This window comes from Neophocaena asiaeorientalis, unplaced genomic scaffold, assembly GCF_003031525.2.
Source record: "Neophocaena asiaeorientalis asiaeorientalis breed wild unplaced genomic scaffold, Neophocaena_asiaeorientalis_V1.1 scaffold19, whole genome shotgun sequence".
Taxonomy (NCBI): domain Eukaryota; kingdom Metazoa; phylum Chordata; class Mammalia; order Artiodactyla; family Phocoenidae; genus Neophocaena; species Neophocaena asiaeorientalis.
In genome coordinates this window covers 7,747,077-7,762,105 of record NW_020173388.1, presented here as the reverse complement: position 1 = coordinate 7,762,105, position 15,029 = coordinate 7,747,077, and the positions used below count along the sequence as shown (strand labels likewise).

Sequence of the window (15,029 nt, the reverse complement as noted above, 5' to 3'; positions counted from 1 at the left end):
AATCTTACCGCAGAATTCAAGACAGTAATTTCTTGGTGGTAAGTTGGATCATCTAATCCTGGCTGTGGGACTCTTGAGCAGTTCTGAGAATTAAGCATTTAGGTGTTAATCATCCAAGATTCAAATAAACGGCTTCAGCTCTGAAGAAAAACATGAGATTGACACATTAGATATGTTTATAAAAAGTACATCTGTGTGTGACTCATATTTACCCTTACTTTTGAATATATTATATCGCAGTGTCACCTGGTGCTACAGTTATCCCTCTTTCAATTAATGTTGCATTACACTTTTTTCTAAGATTTTATTATGAAAAATTTCAAACTAATGCAAAACTATTAAGACTAGTATAACGAACCCACCGTTGTTAACTCACAGCAAGTCATGTTGCATTTATATTTTCACACCCCCGCCCAACTCCTATCCCACCACTCTGGATCATTCTGAGGCATTATACTATACCCCTTCATCTGTAGATAATTCTGTATGTCTCTAAGACAAAGATTTGCTTTTTAAACATAAGGCAGTACCATTATAATATCTACAATAAATTCAAAATAATTTCTTTACAACATCAACTACCAATCAGTGCTCAAATTTCCCCAACTTTCTCATAAGTGTTTTTTTAAACAGTTTGTTCTAATCCAGATCTAAACAAAATCCATACAGGCAATTACTACTGTCTCTCCTAAATCCCTTTTAATCTATAGTTTTTTTCCTTTCTTCTCTTTGCAGTGACAAGCCATGATGCTTTTACTAGGCTATGATTGAATGAATACATTAATACCTTAACTGTTCAATAATACATTAAATCCATTTTCATTTTATTCACTAAATTAATCAGATTTGCAAAATAGTTCATATACCCACTAGGCCTAATATTTATCCCATCTACAGACAGTGTTTAGGATTTAGGATGTATATTTTTCAAAGTCTTATTATAATAACTCTGAGCGGGTCATGGACTGTGAACTACTATACCTTATATGTAATAATTTGATGGCTACTAAGAATGAAACCAATGACCATAGGGAGTTACCCTTTTACCACATATAAGGCCTCACATGTAATCATGCATGACGCGCAGGCTCCGCGGCCATGGCTCACGGGCCCAGCCGCTCCACAGCATGTGGGAGCTTCCCAGACGGGGGCACGAACCCGCGTCCCCTGCATCAGCAGGCAGACTCTCAACCACTGCGCCACCAGGGAAGCCCACATTCCACGTTTTTATTACCATGAAAGGTCTGTGCATTTTTCAACAGTTAAATAGGACACATTTTTAATTTGTCATTGAAACTCTAATCAACCTCATTTTAAATCACATCTGGTTTCCTACTATTTTTTCTGTTTAATGAATTTAATCCCCAACCCAACAGAAAGAACTACTTGCTGAAATATTGATTTTGTACTTAAAACTTCTTAATCTGAAATTCCTTTAGCCAATTTAGAAAAAAATATAATGATATTTCATTTATTCAGAGGTATAATCAACTAAATCATGACTAAAACCAAATCTTTGAAGCCCCAAAACTGGTAAATATGAACAAAATAGTAATTTAGATGTACTTGTTCATAATCAGATATCATTCAGACTTATGGAATTTTTGACTGCCCCACCAAATATTTCTGAATCTATTAACAAGAAGATATCTACAATTCTGCCATTAACTTTTTATCCTTTATTTTATATAAGGTTAATGGAATTATTTCTCCCTCAAAGCAAATAAAGTTTATGTGACAAATAGCATACCATTTCTTGTACATAGTGAGCAGAGTACAGTCATGTGCTGGTGTGTATTTAATGAAATTTAAACTACTTTTCACTTTGTCTTCTAGGACAAATCACAAAACCAAGTACTCCTGGAGGACAAAGCTGTTTTAGGAATACTGCAAAAATTGCATCTAGGATCGATTTGTACTACCATGTCTACATCTTTCGTTTTGCTTCATTTTTGAATATCCTTCTGCTCAGACACAGCAAGGGCTAATGCCATGCTTTTTATATGTGTTTTCTCTTCTTATAACCACACTGTCAGAGCACTGTCATTTTAAGACTTCCCAATGTTTGCCTAGAATTTTCAATACCTCTCTAGTACAGATACAGCCTTCCTATTTTCCACTTTCACTTTTGATAAAATAAACTTTTGTCTTTAGTTACCCTGGAAAATATTTGGTTTATACTTCCCTGGCTTTCTTTATAGGTTATAATCATTTTTAGCAGGGATGGGTTTTTGTTTTCATTTTGTTTGGGTGTGGTTTGGGTTGTTGGTTTTGGGGTTTTTTTTTTTTTCATTTTTTCATATCAATTGCACTTTCACCTTGTCTCCATATATATCATCTAACATGGAACTCATTTTTATTTTTCATTTCACTTGATTAATTTGGAGAATATTTTATCTACAAGAAGAGTAACTTTTATTACCATTTTTATACTACTGCTTTTGAGATGGTCAAGGTCAGAGAGGTTAGGTAACTGTGGTCACCGTATACACAAGACCAAGCCTGTTGTTTCTTATTTTAAAAGAAAAAAGTCATATAAACAAGAGTGACTTGAGGAGGTCAGTTGGTGTTTGACAACACTGAAGATAAGACTGTAAATAGTCAAACAGCACAAGCTTTAAAGGACCAAGGCTTTAAACCTTCAGCAAGACTAATGATCTAGAAGCTTCCATGTGTAATAAATAAAGAGAACAGTGGCCCAGCTCCAGGGCTTGGGAGGATTCTCAGATCAAATGACGTCCTTCAAGGACAACCCTGCTTCGCTTCAGTCTAGAAAGTAAAAGAGAAAGTTGAATGGGTGCTCAGATAACACATTAACCTCATTTCCTTTCTGAAAAGAATTACGAGGGTAATAAAGAACAGAAATGCCACAAATCTAATGTATCCTAATTGTAGTAAGACGTGACATAAAAGTCTCTGGTATACATTGATACAGAAAATGATAATCTCAAGCAAATAGAGTAGAAATTAAGAATAAATGAATCTCAGTGATGTTCATCTTAAGTACTCTCAATACTTACAGACTTGGAATACTTCATAATTTGAAAAGGAAAATAGGAAGTTATGGTGCCTAGCACAAGGCAGATTTGAGTTCAACATAATAAAAAGAAAAACTTATTATATAATTCATTTTAAAAAGCTGCTTCATAAAGAAATAGAGTTCCTGCTCACTGAGTTTTTAGGCAAAGATTGTTAGAAACGCTATAGAAAGGGTTACACCACTGGGTCAAAAGATTAAGCTAAATTACTTCAGAGATTCCAACTTGAAACTCTAAATTTCACTTCAAAATGTATTTTGTACTTATACTTGAATAATGGAATGTGTGGTGACCTAAAGATTCAATCATATTTCAACTAAAGAAAGAAACCACACTGCAAGATATGAAATCTATAAGGGAAAATTCCTGCCCTTCTATTGAAATTATTCTGGGAATACTGGAAGGCCTCTTATAATGATGCAATGATTTTTGAATACATTGGAATAATCATAGCTCCTATTTGTAATAAATAGCAAAATAAGTGTAGAAAATGTAAAATGCAATGACTTTTTAAATCTGCTGAAGATAATGGAAAATGTGAAAAATCTATTCACAAAGACTCAAACGCAGGCCGCAAATAATTACTCAAATTATCTTTTCTGTCTGGCTGGCAAAAGTCATTAAGATAAAGAATTTACAGTCATCCCTTTAATTAAGAAAATTAATGATTTATAAATTAACACTGGTTCCATCACACTTCAATTTTTAGAAATTCACTTTTTCTCTTATTTTAGAAATGTTATAATTTTTACAATTTTTAAAACAAACCTGCATTTTAATCTTTTGTCATTCTTTTAACCTTCTACCAAATTTCAATTTTAAGAAGTATGGAAACTTATGATGCTGACTAATGCAATCACAGATTACACTACATCACCTGCTAAAAATGCCGTATAATGGCACTGAGCTAGAATAATTGGGCTTCACTGCAAAAATCTAAATCTCTTGCTGATAAAGCAATGTTCTCTGTAGGTAAATTTTTCAACATTTTGCTGATTTTACATTTTTAGCCACAACAGCAGTTACTGCCATACCACTTGGTTTAATGAAAACAATTAGGAGAATTTTCCATTCTCAAGTTTAAGGGGAAGTTTTTCTATAACAATTTCATTCATTGAATCAAATGAAAACAGTGCCAAAGTACATTTTCTAATAGACTGATGAATGAATATGTATTGTTTAGAACAATTTCCTGTTACATTTCTACAGCATTACATTTCTATAGTATTTCTAACCCATTCTACAGCATTTCTGTTGGCACAGAAAAAAAACAGGAATTCGACCACAAAATTATCATACAAATGCCCTACCTACTCATCTAGACTTAAACAAAAAGAAAATTTTCGATCAAATATAGAAACAGCCAAGACATCAACCTCACTAAACCTGGAATTTTCTTCCATCCCTAATTTTAAAAAATCCATTGCTGTAACTATGCCACACATAAATTTACAGAAATCATACCTTTAACAAATATTTATTGAGCATAACTATGTGCCAAGAACCAGGGACAGAGGAGTGAACAGAACAGACAAAAGTCCCTAGCCTCACGGAGCTTACCGTCTAGTAGGAGCTTGAATTTTGAATTTGAATTTTTTTGAAGTCATTCTTTTGAGAATCTGAAAAACGTTTGGAGGCCTCTCCTTCCAAAATGCACATATACCCTATTTTGCAGGGTTATGAACCTTTATAATCCAATCATTAATTATGGATTAAAAACCCCTGATAAAAATCCTCCTTAGGCTTATTTTCTATGTCTACCATTTATAGTTGATAGCTTCATAATTTTACTATTCATAGTATAAAGTAGTAGTACAGTCATCCCACAGTATCCAGAGGGTATTGGTTCCAGGACTCTGTGGAAGCCAAAATCATCAGATGCTCAAGTCCCTTATATAAAAGTGTGTAGTATTTTGCATACAACCCACTCAAATCCTCCCATATGCTTTAAATCCTCTCTAGATTACTTATAATACCTAATACAATGTAAACGCTATGTAAATAGTTGTAAATACAATGTTAATGCTGTGGGAAGCAGCAAATTCAAGTTTTGTTTTTTGGAACTTTCTGGAATTTTTTTTTCTAAATATTTTTGATCCAAGGTCAGTTGAATCTGTGGATGTGGAAGACTCAGATACAGAGGAATGACTGTACTTTTTTTTCCCCATTAAAATACTTAAGGTATTCAAATTTCAATAAAATATTTTCTATTTATTCCATTTGTCCCTCTCACAAATTCACAGACTGTCAGAGTACCCTTTATCAATCTTGGCTTTTCCAGAAAAAAATTGATCCTAACCTCTTTGGTAGCTTTATAGGTAAATTTTCTGATTTCATTAATTATTCTCTGGACCTTCTTAAGTTAAAACCCCCCTCCCTCTGCTCAGATCTTCAGCTAAAGTCTCTGTAGAAGTCACCACAGTCCCTGGAAGAAGATATACGCTCAAGAGAAACCACAATAAAACCTTATTTAACCCTAACAGAAACCATCAATTACCCCCAAATTTTTGTTCTTGCTTTTCACAAAAAGAGAGTGACTCCCTAGAAAAAAGCTTTCTTATTTAAAAATACAACATCTAAAACACTTTTAGGGTTATTACTGTCTCTAATCAATGTCTTATGCCTTTTATACCTATAAGTTTTAAAATTATACATTGGAAATTTCTCTACCTAATTATGATCCTGAGGTTCTAAAAGATCAAACATTAAAGAAAATTCATGAAAATTTGATATGTGTATTCTAGATGTTATATAAAACAATTTACAGTAAAAAGGTTTCAAGGCTAATTCAAATTTTAAGTTAATAAGAAAAATGAATAAGTAGCTGTGAAAGGTCACAGAGCAAGTAAATGGGCACAATTTAATCTTCAAAGTTTGTCTTTTCTCTTTTTCTCTGTGTTTATAGTCTCCAGCAAGCTTAGAGAAGCCTCACTTTTGTAAGAGCAACTATGAAAGCACAAATTCCCACTGATGTTTAGATGACCTATTTCTCTCAAATTTATAGTGCCAAAACAATTTCTCTAAGTTTAAGGAAGAATGATCATTTGTTACCTGCAGTCTCATAACTTGTATCAAAAGCCTTTAAAAATGTTTATGCTCTTTGACCCAATAATTCCACTTCTAAATGCTTTTTCTAGGAAGATAATCAGAAATGCACATAGAGATTTATTCACAAAGATACCATTGTACCATTATTCTTATGAACAAAATACTGGAGGGGAGGGGCAGAACAAAAACAAAGGACCAGTTGAAAAAAAAATCATGGTATAGTCACTAGATGAAATGTTATCCATCAATTAAAAAATCATATTTTTTAACTAATATGCCATAATATTAACCACATATCTTTAAGTAATACGTAGAAAAACAAAACAGTATTTACAGTATCTTCCTAATTATTGGAGATAAAACTACATTTAGAAGCAAACAACAAACTTAGAAGGATAGACTCAAATTGTCAAGGTATTCAGTCTCTCTATGCCCATTTCCTCATCTGCAAAATAAGGATTATAAAACCTCTCAGGGCTATTATGAGAATTCACTTTTAGATGAAAAGTGCTTAAATAGTGTTTGACACATAGTAAGTACTCAAATGTTTATTGTTATTTATTAACTCATATAACATACGCTGACAGACAAAATCTGCAACATTTCTAAGAAAAAAAGAAATGAAGAAATTAAAAATTACTCATAATTCTAACACCAAGAGATAGCCACTATTAATTCATGTAAATATCTGGGTTAATTTCTTTCAGGTCTTTTAAAACGCATTCAACATTTTATACAATTGGTATCATGTTTTACCATTTCTACTGGTTACAAAATATTGTAAAATTTTATAAATATACTATGTGCATTGCATCCTTCCACTGGTATTGAATATTAGGTTCAATTCTTCACTCTATAAATAATATGGCAGTGAATATCTTGATTGGCAGTCTTTGTATACACCTTTGATTTTTCCCTCAAGAAAGAGTCTAGAAACAGAATTTCTATCTCAAATGGTATGAAATACACTTCGCCTTACTCCCAGTGACCTGTATAGAATGTAGACACATACTAAGTATTCAGAACTGCCAATTTCTCCACTTTCTCCATGGATACTTAAAAGCTATTAATTGGCTTTTTCATTGTAACTTTTCTATTGTGTTTTTTGTTTGTTTTTGTTTTTGCTGTACGCGGGCCTCTCACTGTTGTGGCCTCTCCCGCTGCAGAGCACAGGCTCCGGACGCGCAGGCCCAGCGGCCATGGCTCATGGGCCCAGCCGCTCCGCGGCATGCGGGATCCTCCCGGACCAGGGCACGAACCCGTGTCCCCTGCATCAGCAGGCGGACTCTCAACCACTGCACCACCAGGGAAGCCCTCTATTGTGTTTTGACACAACTGCTTATCAGGTATTTCTCTTTTTCCATTTATTCTATTTAAAGGAGCTCACTTTTCCTTTATATCACTCTAACATCCCAAACACAATTTGAATGTTCATAACTTCAGTACATTCCTCAAAAAGATTAAGAGTCTACTTTGTATGTCTAGAAATAGAAGTCCTTGTCTTTCAGAAATACATCCTGAAATATTTACAGATGATGTGTTATAACAGAGGAACTGCATCAAAATAAGTGGGAATTGGGGAATGGGAGTGGGTACAGTTAACAAAGAGTTGATCACGGTTGAAGCTGAGGAACAGGCACATGAACATTCATTCCACTATCCTCTCTGTTTAAATATTTATCATTAAGTATTTAAATATTAAATTTAAATGTTAAATGTAATATTTCTCTAAAGATATAGTATAAATATCTATAAGCATGTTTATATGTTTATATTTCTATATAAATATTTAAATATTAAACAAATGTTAAATATTAAATATCTTTAGTCTGGGGAAATTGTTTTAAAATAAATCTTTAAGAGATAAAATTATTAAAATCTACAGAACAATTATGGTTAAACTTCTATCATAATAATTCAATGATTATTAAAAAAATAACAAGACCAAAAATATTTAAGCCAAATTCAAAAGTGAAGTAAACAACTACAGTATTTAGAATCTCTCAACTACACTTGCCAGTAATTCCCACAGATTAAAAACATACTACAATGCCTTTTTCCAAACCATGGCTTCAGCATACCATGCTGATTCTCCAAAACAATATTAGTATTTATACTGTGCATGACAAGAATACAATTATGCCTCTGTATGTGCCCACGTGAACATTTGATAAGTAGTTTTATTATGTACTAGTATTAAATAATCCAAATTCTCCTGGTGCTTAAATCACATCTTGGTACCAAGTTAGGCACATCATAAACAATTCTTACAGCTTAACAGTTAGATCCACCAAAGTGTTCATTTGTACCCAGAGGCATGCAAGCAAGACCAATGTAATGAAAACACCACCTGGCTGCACATCTTTATGTACTGGGGGAAAATATCACCTCTGTATATTTCTAACTGGTTAGAAAACACTACCTTGGAGTCAGGTCACGATGACAAGAGAGCATAGCAAAAAGAATAAGTAATATATTTGGGCTGTTCCCCAGGTTTAAAGCAAGGGTGAAATAGACTAGGGACATGTTTTCTAAACTCTTTTCACTGCAGTAAAGAAAAAAATGCATTTTACATAAATGAACATGTAATACATTTTATATAACAACCCAATATATATACACCCATATGATAGATTTGAAATAATATATAATACACTGTGATAGTCTCCCACCTATTTTTAAAAAGTGTTATAGTTAGAGCTTCCCTGGTGGCGCAGTGGTTGAGAGTCTGCCTGCCGATGCAGGGGACACAGGTTCGTGCCCCGGTCCGGGAAGATCCCACATGCCGCAGAGCAGCTGAGCCCGTGAGCCACGGCCGCTGAACCTGTGCATCCGGAGCCTCTGCAACGGGAGAGGCCACAACAGTGAGAGGCCCGCGTACCGCAAGAAAAAAAAAAAAAAAAAAAAAAAAAAAAAGCTACATGGAAAAGGACTTGAATTGTTCCTTGAAAGAAATAAAGGAAATCGAGAATTTGCATTGGCAGAAGAGAAAGAAATAAGAATGGAAATACAGGATACATGGTAGAATTAGCCCCTCTAGAGGTTTTTCATTGAAGAATTAGAGAGGTCCAATATAATTGGACCAGTTAATGTTGAGGAGTCTCCACAAGCCACAGGGAGACGTGCACTTGACACAGTCTGAAGATCCACCCTGAGCTCCCAGAATCTGCACTAAGTGACACTAACACAGACACGACCACCACTTACAGACAAGCTGGAAGAGAGACACATGGGACAACCCTTTTTAGATGCTTTGAGAGAAGTTACCTAAATATGTGCAAGCTACAACTGGGTACAAGGGAGACAGTCATCAATTTACGTGGAGGGTGGGACAGGAAAGACACTGCCAATGAAGCGGTGCTCATAGCCTCCGTTGCCAGGAAGTAACTGGAGCTACAATCTACAATGGCAGGAATGGCTTTTTGCCTCTCTTTGAGGAGTTGGCTAGCTGTTGATAGAAGAGCCATTTAAGTGACATATTAAGGCTTAATAAACATGACTATTTCACCACAGGCCTCCAAGCCATGACTTCCCATTGTGACAGGCTCCAAAGTTGGGTGCTATCACACACCCTCTGAATTGCCCAGCCATGCCCGGCTTTATCACCCAAAAGGTTATCCTGGGATTGCTTCCTCGCTGTGTTTATGAAAGAAAGTACTGTGTCGGATGAGGTTTACACCGATTGACAAATTCGTCTCATTCTAGATATTTATAAAGGATAATAAGCAATTTATTCGGATCAACATCCTCTGTACAGAAAGTAACACATTTCAAAGTCAGTAACAAAACAACATTCCAAATCAGTTTGGTCACTATGGATGACCATATAGAACATGCCACAAAGCTTAATCTTTCACATTCCAGTACATCCAGTAACTCTAAAAGGACTTGCACACAAAAGTCAAAAAGCTCCACCCCACCAACAGGCTTTATTCTTCACAGTGGTTAAGTCAGTCTAAACAAATTACAAATATGGGAGGGTAGAATTCAGAATTGGTTCACTGCAGCCTAAGAAATGGTGCCCTAGAAATCCAAATTAATTGTGACCAATAATAATAAAAATAACCATCACTTGGGGCTTCCCTGGTGGCGCAGTGGTTGAGGGTCCGCCTGCCAATGCAGGGGACACGGGTTCGTGCCCCGGTCCGGGAAGATCCCGCATGCCGCGGAGCGGCTGGGCCCGTGAGCCATGGCCGCTAAGCCTGCGCGTCCGGAGCCTGTCCTCCGCAACGGGAGAGGCCACAACAGTGAGAGGCCCGCGTAACGCATTAAAAAAAAAAAAAAAACCATCACTAATTACTGAGGGCCTACTATGTGTGAAAAACTAGGTTAGGTGCTTTACACACATTACTTCATTTTAACCCAAACAAACCCATAATTTCTGTAAATGTTCAACTTTGCAGCTTTGGAAACTGACAAGACTAGTGAATAAACTGAGAAACACTGCACATCTGGATTCTTTTATATTTTAAAAGAATAAGCTATTATACGGAGTTATATGAGATAAAGTTCTCAAATTAAAATGCAATTATGATTTCAATGTTTTTATATTGATTCTGAACCTCAGAACAAAAGCAAGAGAACTTTCAAAAAAGGATAATTAAGCATAATTAACACATAATTTATCTTAAATATTTCATGAAGAAAGAATAAATTTGCCGTATCAAAAGTAAAAAATAGGAGGAAAGGGAGAAATCATATTATGGCTAACAAATCATAGAGATGCTTATTTAAAACTAAATTCAATCATCTGCTGCTAACGTCTCACTATTAATTTAGAAGTCCAGGAACAATTTTTGTGTGTGTGTGTGTGTGTGTGTGTGTGTGGTACGCGGGCCTCTCACTGTTGTGGCCTCTCCCGTTGCAGAGCACAGGCTCCGGACACGCAGGCTCAGCGGCCATGGCTCACGGGCCCAGCCGCTCCGCGGCACGTGGGATCCTCCCGGCCCGGGACACGAACCCGTGTCCCCTGCATCGGCAGGCGGACTCTCAACCACTGCACCACCAGGGAAGCCCCAGGAACAATTTTATGAAGGAAAGTGATATTTCTCTGTCTCAGCCAGAATTCTTAAAATAATCTTTAATCTAAAATATATGTTTCCGGGCAGTCCTGGTGGTCCAGTGGTTAAGACTCCACACTTCTACTGCAGTGTGTGCGGGTTCAATCTCTGGTCGGGGAACTAAGGTGGCCAAAAAATTAAAAAATAAAAATAATAAAATATATGTGTCCCTAAGATGGATGCTCACAGGTACAAAATTCTGTGTCAGCAATTTCTACATTACAGGGAGAACCTGACCAAGTATGCAAGTTGCTGTGTCTGTGGTTTAACTGCAACTTACCTCCACTTAAATCATCCTTTTTCTCCTGGGTCCCTGCATGCCTCTTTTCCTTTATTCCTGCTCTATGTTGAGAAAATTTTTGGTCCCTGGCTCAATTTAGTGGATTCAGGGTCATTGGAATTATGCTTTTTGAATGTTGACTCTGGACCAACTTCCAAAAAAACTTTAGCATTCCTAGAAACGTAACACCAGGTACAGTATAATAAATGAAAATAGACATAATCCTACTACCTTTACTAGCTCAGCTTGATAGATATATCAAGCTATGTAGTGAAGGACACAAACACTGAATAGACATAAACCTTAAGGAGTTGGCGGTGTGGTGTGATTCATCCAGCTCTACAGCCACCCCTAAACTGTCCTAGAAGGAGACTGTTCTAGAAAGTTCCAGTATGGTACAAATGGAGTTATTATAAAACAACAAAAGCTTACCTTTTAATATATCAGGCTTCTGAATTAATGTTGGGATTATATTTGAAGCTGTAATGTTCATGCAGGATTTAAAATGGAGAGTGCAAAGTGAGGAACTGAGTCATTTCTCCCACCTCATCAGGTTTTTTTCACCCTCACTTAGTTACATAAATCCTACGTTGAATGCAATATTTCACTTACAACAATTTTATCATTCAAGCCTTTCATAAACCTGTCAAACCATGAGCTGCTTGAAACATTTTTTTGTTTTACAGATACTTAGTTTTAAAAATAAAATCCTTCATCACTCTAAACTTGAAGATCACAGTACCAAATGATAATTTGATTCTTACCTATAAGCACCTGCCCTAGTTAATATTTCACAGTGATTTTTAAAAATTCATATTCCAGAAACTAAGACTTAATGTCCTAATTTAATCTGAAGCAAGCTCATTTAAAATTTCTATTAAGATATTTTTACCTTAAAATAATACAACCAAAATACTTCTCATTAGTTAACATTGCTGAAACACCCAAAATCTGAAATGTGACTTTAGGAAATTTAATTTAAAAATAGCTTTAAAAGGTTTAGCTTCTACTGCATTTCCAATGACAAAATTAAATCCCATTTAGTATGCAGGCAAAATGATTATATAATCTCCCAACCCTTTTATTGCATCAATAGGTATTAGAAATCAAAAACAGTCATTTAATTCAAGAGGTGATCCAAAGAGACTTAAAAGTTAGATTAATATCTGAAAACTACATGTAAGACAAATCTGTATAAACCCCATTTCCCTTATAAGTTCAGAGAAGTGACCTCATATGAGAAAGCAACACAATGTATGTAGCACAGTTACGCAATACAAAGCTATATTAACTTAGACAAAGTGACTTAACCTCATTTATAGGAAGAAAATGAGAGAGGGAAGAAGGGAGGGAATAAGAGAGGAAGAGAAGAAAACCTGTTAGAATTTTAAAAGATGGAACACATAAAATCATTTACGCAAGTGTGTAGGTAGTAATGATAGGACCCTTCTCTTCACAAACGAAACATACTGGCTGGCCCCGATACACAAACAAAACCACGTATGAGAATCAAGTATATTAAACTTAGTCAACATGCAGACCACTATTTTTAACCTAGCGAGGTACCCGGTCAGAAGTTGTCTAAGTGGACAACTAGTCAGCAGGATACCTCAGGTAAAAGCAGAGGTACATTTAGATATGCTACATAGTCATGGCTTTATTGACCCCTCCCCACCAGCATGGAAATTGAGTATTAATCCTCTATATACCCCCAGTAAGTCAGAAGAACTCTCTGATATTGCCATATAAACATATTTTTGCCAAAATAGTATAGAGAGTTTAAGTATTATTTGATATCCACTGAACTGTAAAGACTGTTTCAAAAGGCAAGTCAGATTTTACTATTTCTAAATGAGGTCACTCCCTGAAGGTTCAATACAAGATATTTATAAACTTGTACTTGAGACCTACCTCTTTTTTAAGAGATTTCAGTGAGGGATCTAAGCACACGGAATGATCCCTAATCTCCTACAATTCAACACATATCTACTGAGTCCTTGTCTGTTCAGAAAATGAAATATACACAATTCTTTGCACCCCAAATAAATACAGGAGTGCTTCTAATACAACACAGGCTGTGATGAATCTTAGAACTGACATATCAACAAATGTTAAAAGTCAACCTGACTGAGGAGATTTAAGGATTAGGGGAACAGTTAGGATCTGAATGGAGACTTTAGGGGAAAGGAAAAAAAAAAAGAGAGAGAAGGGGAAATAGGGTTCAAGAGGCAGAGATGTCACGACAGAAGATGAAGATGAGTTTAAAAAAAGAGGTAGAGGGCTTCCCTGGTGGCGCAGTGGTTGGGAATCCACCTGCCAATGCAGGGGACACGGGTTCGTGCTCCGGTCCGGGAAGATCCCACATGCTGCGGAGCGTTTGGGCCCATAAGCCATGGCCGCTGAGCCTGCGCGTCCGGAGCCTGTGCTCCGCAACGGGAGAGGCCACAACGGTGAGAGGCCCACATACCAGAAAAAAAAAAAAAAAAAAAGAGGTAAAATAATATCAGTCTTGGCTGCCTAAAGAAAAGTAGTCTCAGAGGAGCAGACCTTGAAGCTTAAAGAAAATGAGAAAGGCTTCAATTTCAGGTGGGCTTTCATTTTTCTGCAATGAGGGAATGTGTTAAGGTTCAGAGACTACAGAGAAACAAAACCAACAGGATAATATAGATACATAAAAGGATATTTATTATGGGTATTGGCTCCCACAATTACAGAGGCTGAGAAGTCCTACGATCTGCCACCTGCAAGCTGGAGACCCGGGAAAGCCAGGGATAAAATTCAGTCTGAGTCTGAAGGCCTGAGACACAGAGGAGCTGATGGTGTAACTCTCAGTCTGAAGCCAAAGGGGTTTGGGGTCGGGGGGTGAGGGTGATATGCTGCCGGTGTTAAGTCCCAGGGTCCAAAAGCCCAAGAACCAGGAACTCAAATGTCTGAGGACAGGAGAAGATGGAAGCCGCAGCTCAAGGAGACAGAACAAATTCACCCTTCCTCTGCCTTTTGGTTCTACTTGCGTCCCCAGTGATTGGATGACACCCACCCACACTGGTGAGGGAGGATTTTCTTTAGTCTACTGATTCAAATGCTAATCTCTTCTGGAAGCGCACTCACAGACACACCCAGAAATAATGTTTTACCAGCTCTCTGGGCATCCTTCAGCCCAGTCAAGTGGACACATAACATTAACAGTCACAGGGAGCCACCAAGAGTTTTCGAGAAAGAAAGTGATATGAACAGACCTGGGATTTCTAAAAGTTTGCTTCTGAACCAGATTGGCTGGCGAACAGAGACTAAAACAGCGTGGGACCAATTTGTAAAAACCCATCAGAGTAGTCAGGAGGTGACTTTCTGAACGAGGGCAGTGGATATAAAAATATGGGAAGAAAGAACAAAGCACCAGAGTAGAATTGAAAGAATGTCACTAAGAGAATGAATGCGACACTTCCACTTTTCACGGTTACCACCACAGCCTCCTCATCAACCTCTACACACACATCCCCTCCACCCCTAGAGCCAGAGTGATCATTTTACAAAGTAAATCAGATCACATCTCATGGCCCTCTACCCCTTCTCCCTACATGCCAGCCAAACTGGTCTGATCATTTC

At 36.6% G+C, this 15,029-nt stretch overlaps 1 protein-coding gene across 6 annotated transcripts in view; it reads right to left on the bottom strand.

The window, feature by feature from the left end:
* Positions 1-15,029, bottom strand: part of FRYL (FRY like transcription coactivator) — a 244,266-nt gene that overhangs the window by 183,966 nt on the left and 45,271 nt on the right. For 4 of the 6 annotated variants that reach the window (XM_024746667.1, XM_024746666.1, XM_024746671.1 and 1 more), the window contains exon 3: positions 9-140. The exons of 1 other annotated variant lie outside the window; for it this stretch is intronic. The gene's annotated coding sequence lies outside the window, so the exon portion shown is untranslated. The remainder of the gene's footprint in view (positions 1-8; positions 141-15,029) is intronic. One more of the 6 variants, XM_024746668.1, reaches the window with a different exon arrangement.